The sequence below is a fragment of the Monodelphis domestica genome, chromosome 5, assembly GCF_027887165.1.
Source record: "Monodelphis domestica isolate mMonDom1 chromosome 5, mMonDom1.pri, whole genome shotgun sequence".
NCBI lineage: Eukaryota > Metazoa > Chordata > Mammalia > Didelphimorphia > Didelphidae > Monodelphis > Monodelphis domestica.
The window spans coordinates 311,200,627-311,209,831 of NC_077231.1; the positions used below are offsets into that span (position 1 = coordinate 311,200,627).

Here is a 9,205-nt window from a genome sequence, read left to right on the forward strand (position 1 = left end):
GGTTGCTGCAGATTCAGCATCACAAATGGCGGTCAGGCCACGTCCTCCTGCCTGGAGATGCTCATTTCTAAGAGTCTGGGAAGGTCCCTGGGTTTGGGGCAGAGGAGCAGAGTGCTGGCCTGGGAATCGGGGGCCTGGGTTCAAATCCCCCCTTTGACACTTCTTAGCTGCTGTGTGACCCTGTGTGGGCAAGTCGACTTCTCTGGGCTTCCATTCCCATCTAGAAAATAAATGGTGACCAAGGTTTTGTTTTTTTTTTAATTGGCAACAACCCTACATTCAATGTGAGTGTAAGACTTGGGACATTTAAAGCTACATGCTTGCTTACACAAAGGAGATGCTGGAATGCAAATAAAATGGAAATAATTTGGTAACAACAAAAAAAGAAAATAGATGGCGGGACTTGATGGATTTTATCCTTTTCACTACCCTGTAGCTGGTGGACAAATCACTCCAGGTCTCTGCTCCTTATGGATGAAAATGGAGATTCTAAGGTCCTCCCCCATCTCTTTCTCTCACCCCCTCTTTCCCTGCACTCCTCTCTCCCCCTCTCTCTCCCTCCCTCTCTCTCTCTTCTCTCTCTCTCTCTCTCTCTCTCTCTCTCTCTCTCTCTCTCTCTCTCTCTCTCTCTCTCTCTCTCTCTCTCTCTCTCCTCTCTCTCCCTCCCTTTCTCCCTCTCTCATTCCTTCTCTCTCTTTCTCCCTCTTTCTCTCTCTCTTCCTCTCTCTCTTTTCTCTCTCTCTCTTTCTCTCTTTCCTCTCTCCCTCCCTCTCTCTCTCTCTCCCCCCTCTTTGTCTCTGTCTCTCTCTCTTTATCTCTCTCTGTCTCTCTCTTTCTCTCTCTCTGTCTCTGTCTCTCTGTCTCTGTCTCTCTCTTTCTCTCTCTCTGTCTCTCTCTGTCTCTGTCTCTCTCTGTCTCTCTCTCTCCCCCCTCTCTGTCTCTGTCTCTCTCTCTTTATCTCTCTCTGTCTCTCTCTTTCTCTTTCTCTGTCTCTGTCTCTCTGTCTCTCTCTCTCTCTGTCTCTGTCTCTCTCTGTCTCTCTGTCTCTCTGTCTCTCTCTGTCTCTGTCTCTGTCTCTCTCTCCTCTCCCCCCTTCAGCTACTTTCTGAGCATAGCTATGGGGCAGAATTGGGAGATGAATGATGCTGAGTGAGGCACAAATGTCTTTGGGCAGCAGGTGTCGGAGGCTGTTGACCGTGTGTCCGGGGGACCACAAAGAGGCCCAGCCGAGCAGTTCAATATTTGGTTGTTGGCTGGACCCCAAAGGTGAAGCAATAAAGGCTGCCTCTGCGCTCGCTCGGGCCGGGGAAGCTCGCTCACTGCTCCATGACCTGGAAAACCCGCCTGGAGCAAATGACCGTTTGTTTCTGCCTGTGGCCCGAGGATGGCCCGTAAGTCCGGGGCTCCGAGGTCCTGTGTTCTGGGAAGTAAACCTCCTTTGGAAGGACAGTGAAGGAAGATGCTGAGTGCCGCCAGCCGATCTGAGGAGATGCTCCGAGCCTTGTCTCTGCCTTTCCAAACGCCCCCGTGCCCTGCCTCTCCCTCCTTCCCTCGTCCCCATTTCAGCCATGGTTCTCAGCCATGATTCCGGCTCCAGGGAACCCAGTGCTCAGAGCACAGTTCGGGGAGGGCTGGTGGTGTCCCCAGAGCCTTATAATAGAACTCCTTCAAAGAACCAACTAGTAAGCCCTTACGGTGTGCCTTGTGAGAGGTATGGGTGGCTTGGTGACGGGCAGACCAGCCCTGAGTTCAAGTCCTGCTCTGACACCTACTATTTGTGTGATGCCTGTCTAGACAGGTAAACTCTTACTGCCTCTGACAACTCTCTAAGGTGATAAACCGCTGAGCATGTTGGTCCGGGGAAGGAGTTGTGGCTTTTGTTTGTGCTTGTACTACCGCTGGTGAAGAGACTTCCTCTAGAAACACGGACTGGCTCCCGCTTCTGGTCTCAGAGTTGCCTGGGTGCTGACGGTGACTCACCCAGGGCCACGCAGGCAGACCAATGGAGTCGCTGGTGCCTCTCTTCCCCTCCCCACCCCCTCAGCTTCCTTCCAAACGGTGTACGAAGCGTTGTACGTTCAATAGACAAGGTGTGTGGCTGTGTGGATCTTTGGGGGTACAAAGATGAACCCCAAAAGATGTCTGGCCCCCAAGAGTCGACACTTGGCTAGATGGATTCAGTATTGGCTAGATGACTGGGGGAGACCTCTGGGGGGTTAGGAGAGGTTTGCCACAACAGGTGGCTCCCCTCCATGGAAGATTCCCAGAGGTCCACTGAGGCAGGAGATAGCATGTGGGGGAGAGGAGAGAGAAGAGGCTGAGGGCGCTTGAAAGGCACAAATATGGGCTAAGACGGGCAGGAAGGGCTTGAAATGCCAGCGGCGTTGGCGCTTACATCATTCCTTTGGTATGGGGTCAAGATGGCAGCTAATCATTTAAAGTGAGATCATTCTAGAAGAACTGATGCAGAATGAAGCAAGCAGAGCCCCGAGAATGTTGTGCACAGCAATGGCAAGATGGCGCCATGATCAACAGGGAAAACTGGGCTGCTCTCAGCCACGCGAGGGTCTGGGGCAATCCTGGAGGACTCTCCACCTCCAGAGAAGATCTGCCGGAGTCGTGTCTCCCCTCGGTGTGTTTACGGCTTTCTGGGGTGTCTCAGTTGTGTAGGAGTTTGCTCGTGCAACAATGACCAAGACGGATCCGTGTATGGCCCAGATCCAATTCTTACCATCTCTGAGTGGGAGGAGGGAGGGAGGCAGGAGACGGTTTGGAGCTTATAATTTTGGGAAATGAATGCTGAAAACTGTTATTACAAGTCATTGGGAAAATAAAAAATCTACGAATGACAAAGCAATGAGATCATTCATGACTGCCCATTTAAGGGGGCCCTGAAAGCAGAACCCCCAAACCACTGGTGCTGGAGAATGCCCATCTGCAAAGGAGGTGGCCCAGGGCATGTCCGGTTTACTTGCCATGGCAATGGATTCTTGACAAGCATTTAGTAAGGGCTTGCCATCTAGCAAAGATGGCCCCGGGGATCCATGCAGATTGCCCATTTTACACATGGGAACACTGAGAATCAGGGTGTAGAATCATGGGACCAGCAAGTCCAAGCCCCTCATTTTACAGATGAGGAAACTGAGATTCAGAGAAGTAAACTGCCCAAGACACAGAATTTCCAAGTGGTCAAGTTAAGACTAGAATGTCAATGATAATGAGAACATTGGAAGCATTTCTAGAGTGTTTTAAAGTTTATTAACCACTTCACACATACTATCTTATCGGATCCACCAAATAACCCTGTGAGAGAGACACTATTATCATCCCCATTTTATGGACAAGGAAATGGAGGGAGGCAGAGGTTAAGTGACTTGCCTGGATCACGCAGTTAGGATGTTCTTGAGGCAGGATTCGAACTCAGGTCTTCATGATTCTAAGTCCAGTGTTCTAGTGAACCCAAGCCCTCTGACCCCAAGGCTAGAATTCTTTCCAGAAGACCCCAGCTGCCTAATATGGATGGGATGTGGGTTAGCCTCTCTGATATATCCAGATCCAGGGGAAAATAATCCAGGTGAGAATGGAGTTGTGTCTCTCAATCACCCGATTGCCTATGTGGCTGTCTGTCCATCTGTGTCTCTTTATCAATCATCGATTTGTCATTCGAGCGGCTGTCCATCCCTCCCTCCATCCTCCTGTCCATTTGTCTGTCTGTCTCTCTGCCAGTCGGATAAGCTAACCCGAACCCAGTGGTCTGTCTTAATCTGTCTCTCTGGAGCAACGAGGGGGTCCAGTGGGTAGAGCACTGAGCCTAGAGGCAGGAAAACTCTTCTGGCCCCATACACTTCCTGGTTGTGCCCCATGGCAAGTCACTGAATCCTGTTTGCCTTGGTTTCCCCATCTGTAAAATGAATCAGAGAACGAAATGGCAACCGGCATCTTTGCTAAGAAAACCCCAGATGGGGTCATGAAGAGACAGACAGACTGAAATGACTGCCTGACAACTGTTAGACTGCCTGGCTGTCTGTCAGCCAATCTAGTTTGATCAGTCACCTGATCGCCTGTCAGTCTGTTAGGTAGACATACATGCACACAGAGGATGCTTCTAAAGGCTTTTTTTCTTTTAAGCTTCCCTTCGGGCTCATAATCAACACTAGGCATCCCTTCCAAGGCAGAAGAGTGCTAAGGACTGGGGAGACAGGGTTAAGTGACCTGCCCAGGGTCACACAGCCAGGAAGTGTTGGAGGCTAGATTTGAACCCAGGACCTGGCATCCCTAGGTTTGGCTCTCATTCCACTCCTCTGAGCCTCCTGTCTGCCCCCCAGACTTTTAAAACTTTTATGGCTTTAAAATGAGCTTAGTCTTTGGGGCGCCTCGTGTGACTGCACCCCCCCCCCCATGGATGGGCACACACACCCGCCTCCCCACGGATAGGACGCTTCGCGGTTATTTCTACGCTCTTATCCCACGGACACACGGACACGCGGACACGCGGACACGCGGACACGCCGGGCACCCTGGCGCCTCCCAACTGTTCCCGATAAAACGAGTCTCCTGAGGCGTGAGGAGGGGAAGGGCTGCAGAAACAGCGAGGAGCCTGGCATGAACGCTGGTGAGCCGGCTGTGGAGGGCGTGTCAAGAGGGCAGAGCCCCCGCTCCCCCCTCCCCCCCCCCCCCGTGCCCGCAGGCTGGCACCGCCCCGCCGGGCTCAGGGGCTCCTCCAGTGCATCTCCCGGCTCCCTGAGGGCTCTCCAGCTGCTGCTGCAGGCGCTCTGGATTAGCGCCCTCTTCTGGCAGCGCCCGGTATGGCGTCCAGCACACGCAGACCCCGACCCACTCTCCTGGTCCTCAGGAGGACGGCTCCCCGCCAACGCTAAAGGGAAGGGTGGGCTCCCCCGACCCTGCGCCCCAGCCCCAGGACCACTTTTCGGACCTCCTGCCAGTTCTGCGTTCTGCCCGGATGGGGATGAACGAATGAATGGAGCAGTTCTTAGTCTCTGCCTAGGTAGCACGCTGGACCTGAAGTCAGGAAAATTCATCTTTGAATTCAAATCCCACCTCGGACACTTATTAGCTGTGAGACCCTGGACAAGTCACTTAACCTGTTTGACTCACTTTTCCCATTTGTCAAATGAGCCAGAGAAGGAAATGGCCAACCACTCCAGGATCTTTGCCAAGAAAATACCAAACGGGGAAACAGAGTCAGACACAACTGAAACACAACAATGTATGAAATGCCTCTCTAAGTATTTAAGGCAGAAATGGAGAAGGTGACCCTGGCCTCGGGGAGCTCACAGCCTAATGCAGAGAGATGATGGCTGGTTGGAGAGCCGGAGGGCTCTGCTTCTTTGCCCTCCTCCACCTCAGGGCTCTCCTAGCTGTGGCGGAGCATCTCTGGTGCTCATGGTCATCACAGAGCTGGTTTCTACAGCTAGAAGGGATCTTAGTAATAATCTAACCCCACCCCACCATTTTACAGATGAGGAAACTGAGGCCCAGAGGTGAGAACTCCGGTGGGTTTTTTCCATCCCATCTGTGCCCCTGTGCCTCAGCCCCCACACCTGGAGCTCAGAGCCAACACACATGGTTTCCAGCAGCCCCATTTGACATTCATTACCAATGAACCAAAGCAACAAACCCACATAAATTCCCAGTTCGAACAAGGGCATGTTTTCTTTTGAAATGACATGGTAGAAAATGATGGGCCAGGTGGAATGCTTGGGGCACCTTTCATTCCCTCCAGCCTGGAGCGGTCATTTGGGGGCAGAGTCTGTCCTTGTGGGCTCCTGGGCTGTGGGTCAGGAGCCCTGGGACCAGACTGATCTGTCTGGCAGCCGAGCTTCAAGCTTCGGAGAAGGCTTGTTCCCTTCTTGCACTTAAAGCTGGGAGGGACCCCAGACATCATCTAGCCTGCCTTATTTTGTTGTTGTTTAGTCCTGTCTGACTCTCGGTGACCCCATTTGGGGTCTTCTTGCCATAGATACTGGAGTAGTGTGCCATTTCCTTCTCCAGCTCATTTTACAGATGAAGAAACTGAGGAAGGCAGGATTAAGGGATTTGCCCAGGATTCCACAGCTAGCTTGCCATTTCCTTCTCCAGCACATTTACAGATGAGGAAACCGAGGCAGGCAGGATTAAGGGATTTGCTCAGGATTCCACAGCTATCTTGCCATTTTCTTCTCCAGTTCATTTTACAGATAGGGAAACTGAGGCAAACAGGATGAAGTGACTTGCCCAAGTTCCTACAGTTTATAAGTGTCTGAGGCTAGATTTGAGCTCAGGTTCTTCTGACTCCAGGTGCCACCTAGCTGCCTACTATAACCACCCTCATTTTACAGATGGAGAGACTGAGGTCCACATAACAAAAGGGACTTCTTTCATCTTCAAGGCCACCCAGGGCTGACTTCAAGCCCTGCTCTCCTGACTCCCAATCCAGGGCCCTCTTATAAACCTGGATCAGGACTTTTCCTTCCGAGGGGAATGGCTTCAGCGTTAGGAAGAGCTTTCTTCTGACCCCTTCAGTCTCTCTCCTTCCAGCTATCTTTCTTTTTCTCTGTCTGCTGCTAATGAAGGGAGGTCTGAAGCCCTGAGTGAATGGTGCCCTGAGAGGGAGTGAGGAAGGATGCTGCTCCTTTGGAAGGGGTTTCTGTCCTTTCTCTGACAAAGATCTCAAAGCTCCAAGTGGTGTTCTGGGGCTTCTGGCCACCTGAACCCTCCTCAATGGGTTAATGACAGTGAACAGAGGGCAGAGGACAGAGGTGTCCCCTGTGACCCTCCTTTTGGGAGAGACATGGTGGGCTACCGGTGAGGGATGTCGCCTGCGTGGTCAAATCTGTCTCCTGTTTTGCCACGGTTCCGTTTACCTCTTTTTCTCATGGACGATGACGACGATGATGAAGGGTTCAATACTTAACATGCAGTTGAGAAAGAAGATGGGTGGGGGCCACGTTTAAGTAGAATCTATATTTTTAGCACTTTCTGAAGTCGAGAAAATCAACCGAACAATAACAGGGAGGATTTGCCAGTTCCAGAGGGATAAATGCTCACCCAGAAAACTGAACAATTGGCTCTCCCAGTTGACTCCAATGGAGTATATCAGTAACCTAGAAAATGCCACCAAAAAAGCATTGTTTAAAAAAAGTGCTTCCCCCAGCCACCCGGGATGGCACGTCTCACTAAGCCTGGCAAGCTTTGTGGGTGCTCTCTGCCTTCTGGCTTAAATGGTACCCAGAGTATCAGGCGTCGCTCTCCTTTTCTCGGTGGCCCCCATGGTTGGGTTTATGGACCATCCTTTGCTTTCTGCCCATTGGGTTCTTGCCAGGTCCTTACCACTAACTCTGATGCCAAGGAACGGAGGGTAGAGAAGAAAGGGGAAGACACCCCAAATTAATCTTACCCAAAAGACGTTGGTGGATATTCACAAAATCGGGTAAGTTGAAATGGCTTCCCTGAGCAGATTATATATCATAGAGGTGGGAAGAGGAGAGACTAGAAGGTTGTGAGAGGGGTTCCTTCCTAGAGATCTTGGAGGCAAACCTAGAACCTAGAACCAACCCTTTCTAGCACCTGGCTTTCTTTTCTTTTCTTTCCCCAGCCCAACATTTTATTTTTTATAAATATTTCCCATGTTTACATGACTCATTTTCTTTCCCTCCCCCTCCTAGAGCTGACAAGCAATCCCACCGAGTTGTACAAATGTTGTCACTTGATACCTATTTCCATATTATTCATTTTTGCTATAGAGAGATTGTTTAAACTGGCTTTCTTTTCTAAAGATAGTAAAAAGGGGAGAAGGGGCCACTACTAAGTACATAGACTTATGACCTAGAATCCAAGGGAAAATAGGTTTAGTCCAGATCAGACTGGGGATTTTTAGAAATGCGATGAAACACAGACTAGCTATGCATTCCACATTGTCCTCTCCCCAGTGTGATGTAGTGGAAAGCAAGTTGGAACTGAAATTGGGAGAGACCTGGGTGAGAATCCTGCTCCTGGCTCTTTCCCAGCCTAGTAACCACAGGTGAATCTCCCTGCTTTCTTTGAGCCTCAGTTTCCTCATCAGCAAAATGGGGTAATAATAGCACCTGCTTCCCAGGGTTGTTTTAAGAATCAAATGAGATAATAGTACCTCATTTTTAGATAGATTTGTAAGGCGTAGAGAGTGCCCTGCAAATAGGATCTCATTTGATCCTTTCTACAAGTAGGTTCTATTATTGGGTCTTCTAGATTCCATCTACTTATTGTGCCCCCTAGTTGTTGGTCTGGGGCTTTGAAAACCTTCAAGTGTCCTATTGATGTTCTTCCATATTATTATTATCACCATCATCATGAAACGTGCAAACCCTATATTGGAGTGAGACTCTCCATATTGTTCTTTTTCTTCACAGCGTTTGCTCCCAGGGGATATTTCATCACTACACCAGCCTGGCAGGCACTGGAGAGAAGGACCAAAGTGTGGCTGTGTCTGCTCTTGAGGGGCTTCCATTTTTTTTTAAGAATTGAAAAAATGTTATTAATTAATTGATTTAGACTATTTTTCCATGGTTACATGATTCATGTTCTTCCCCCCCTCCCCCCATAGGGCTTTACATGATCAAGGTCTATTTCCATATTATTGATATTTTGCACTGGGGTGATCATTTAACCCCAAATCATATCCCCATCGACCCATGTGATCAAGTAGTTATTTTCTTCTGTGTTTCTACTCCCACAGTTCTTTCTCTGGATGTGGATAGTGTTCTAAGTCCCTCAGAATTGACCTGGATCATTGTGTTGCTGCTAGTAGAGAAGTCAGTTACATTCAATTGTGCTACAATGTATCCATCTCTGTATAATGTTCTCTTGGTTCTGCTCCTTTCACTCTGCATCACTTCCTGGAGGTCTTCCCAGTTCACATGGAATTCCTCCAGTTCATCATTCCTTTGAGCACAATAGTATTCCATCACCATCATATACCACAATTTGTTTAGCCATTCCCAGATGGAAGGGCATGAGGGCCTTCCATTTGGGGGAGTTGACATTTTTGTTCAACAGATGCCCCCCTGCTGCCATGGTGGCAAAGGCTTGCTATAGAGCCAACACAGCTTGGATGCCCTTAGCAGGGTGGGTGTTGGGTGCTTCATCGGGACCCAGAAACAGTCCCTGCTCTCAGGAATCTCCCAGGGTATTGAGGAAGAGTCCTCCAGCAGTGGCATCCCCATCTCTG

At 49.9% G+C, this 9,205-nt stretch overlaps 1 long non-coding RNA gene across 1 annotated transcript; it reads left to right on the forward strand.

The window, feature by feature from the left end:
* Nucleotides 1–4,496: 4,496 nt before the first annotated feature.
* LOC130454269 (uncharacterized) lies at nucleotides 4,497–8,520 on the forward strand. Its single transcript, XR_008911928.1, has 2 exons — nucleotides 4,497–4,612; nucleotides 8,388–8,520. It is a non-coding gene; the product is annotated as an uncharacterized LOC130454269 (long non-coding RNA).
* Nucleotides 8,521–9,205: the final 685 nt, after the last annotated feature.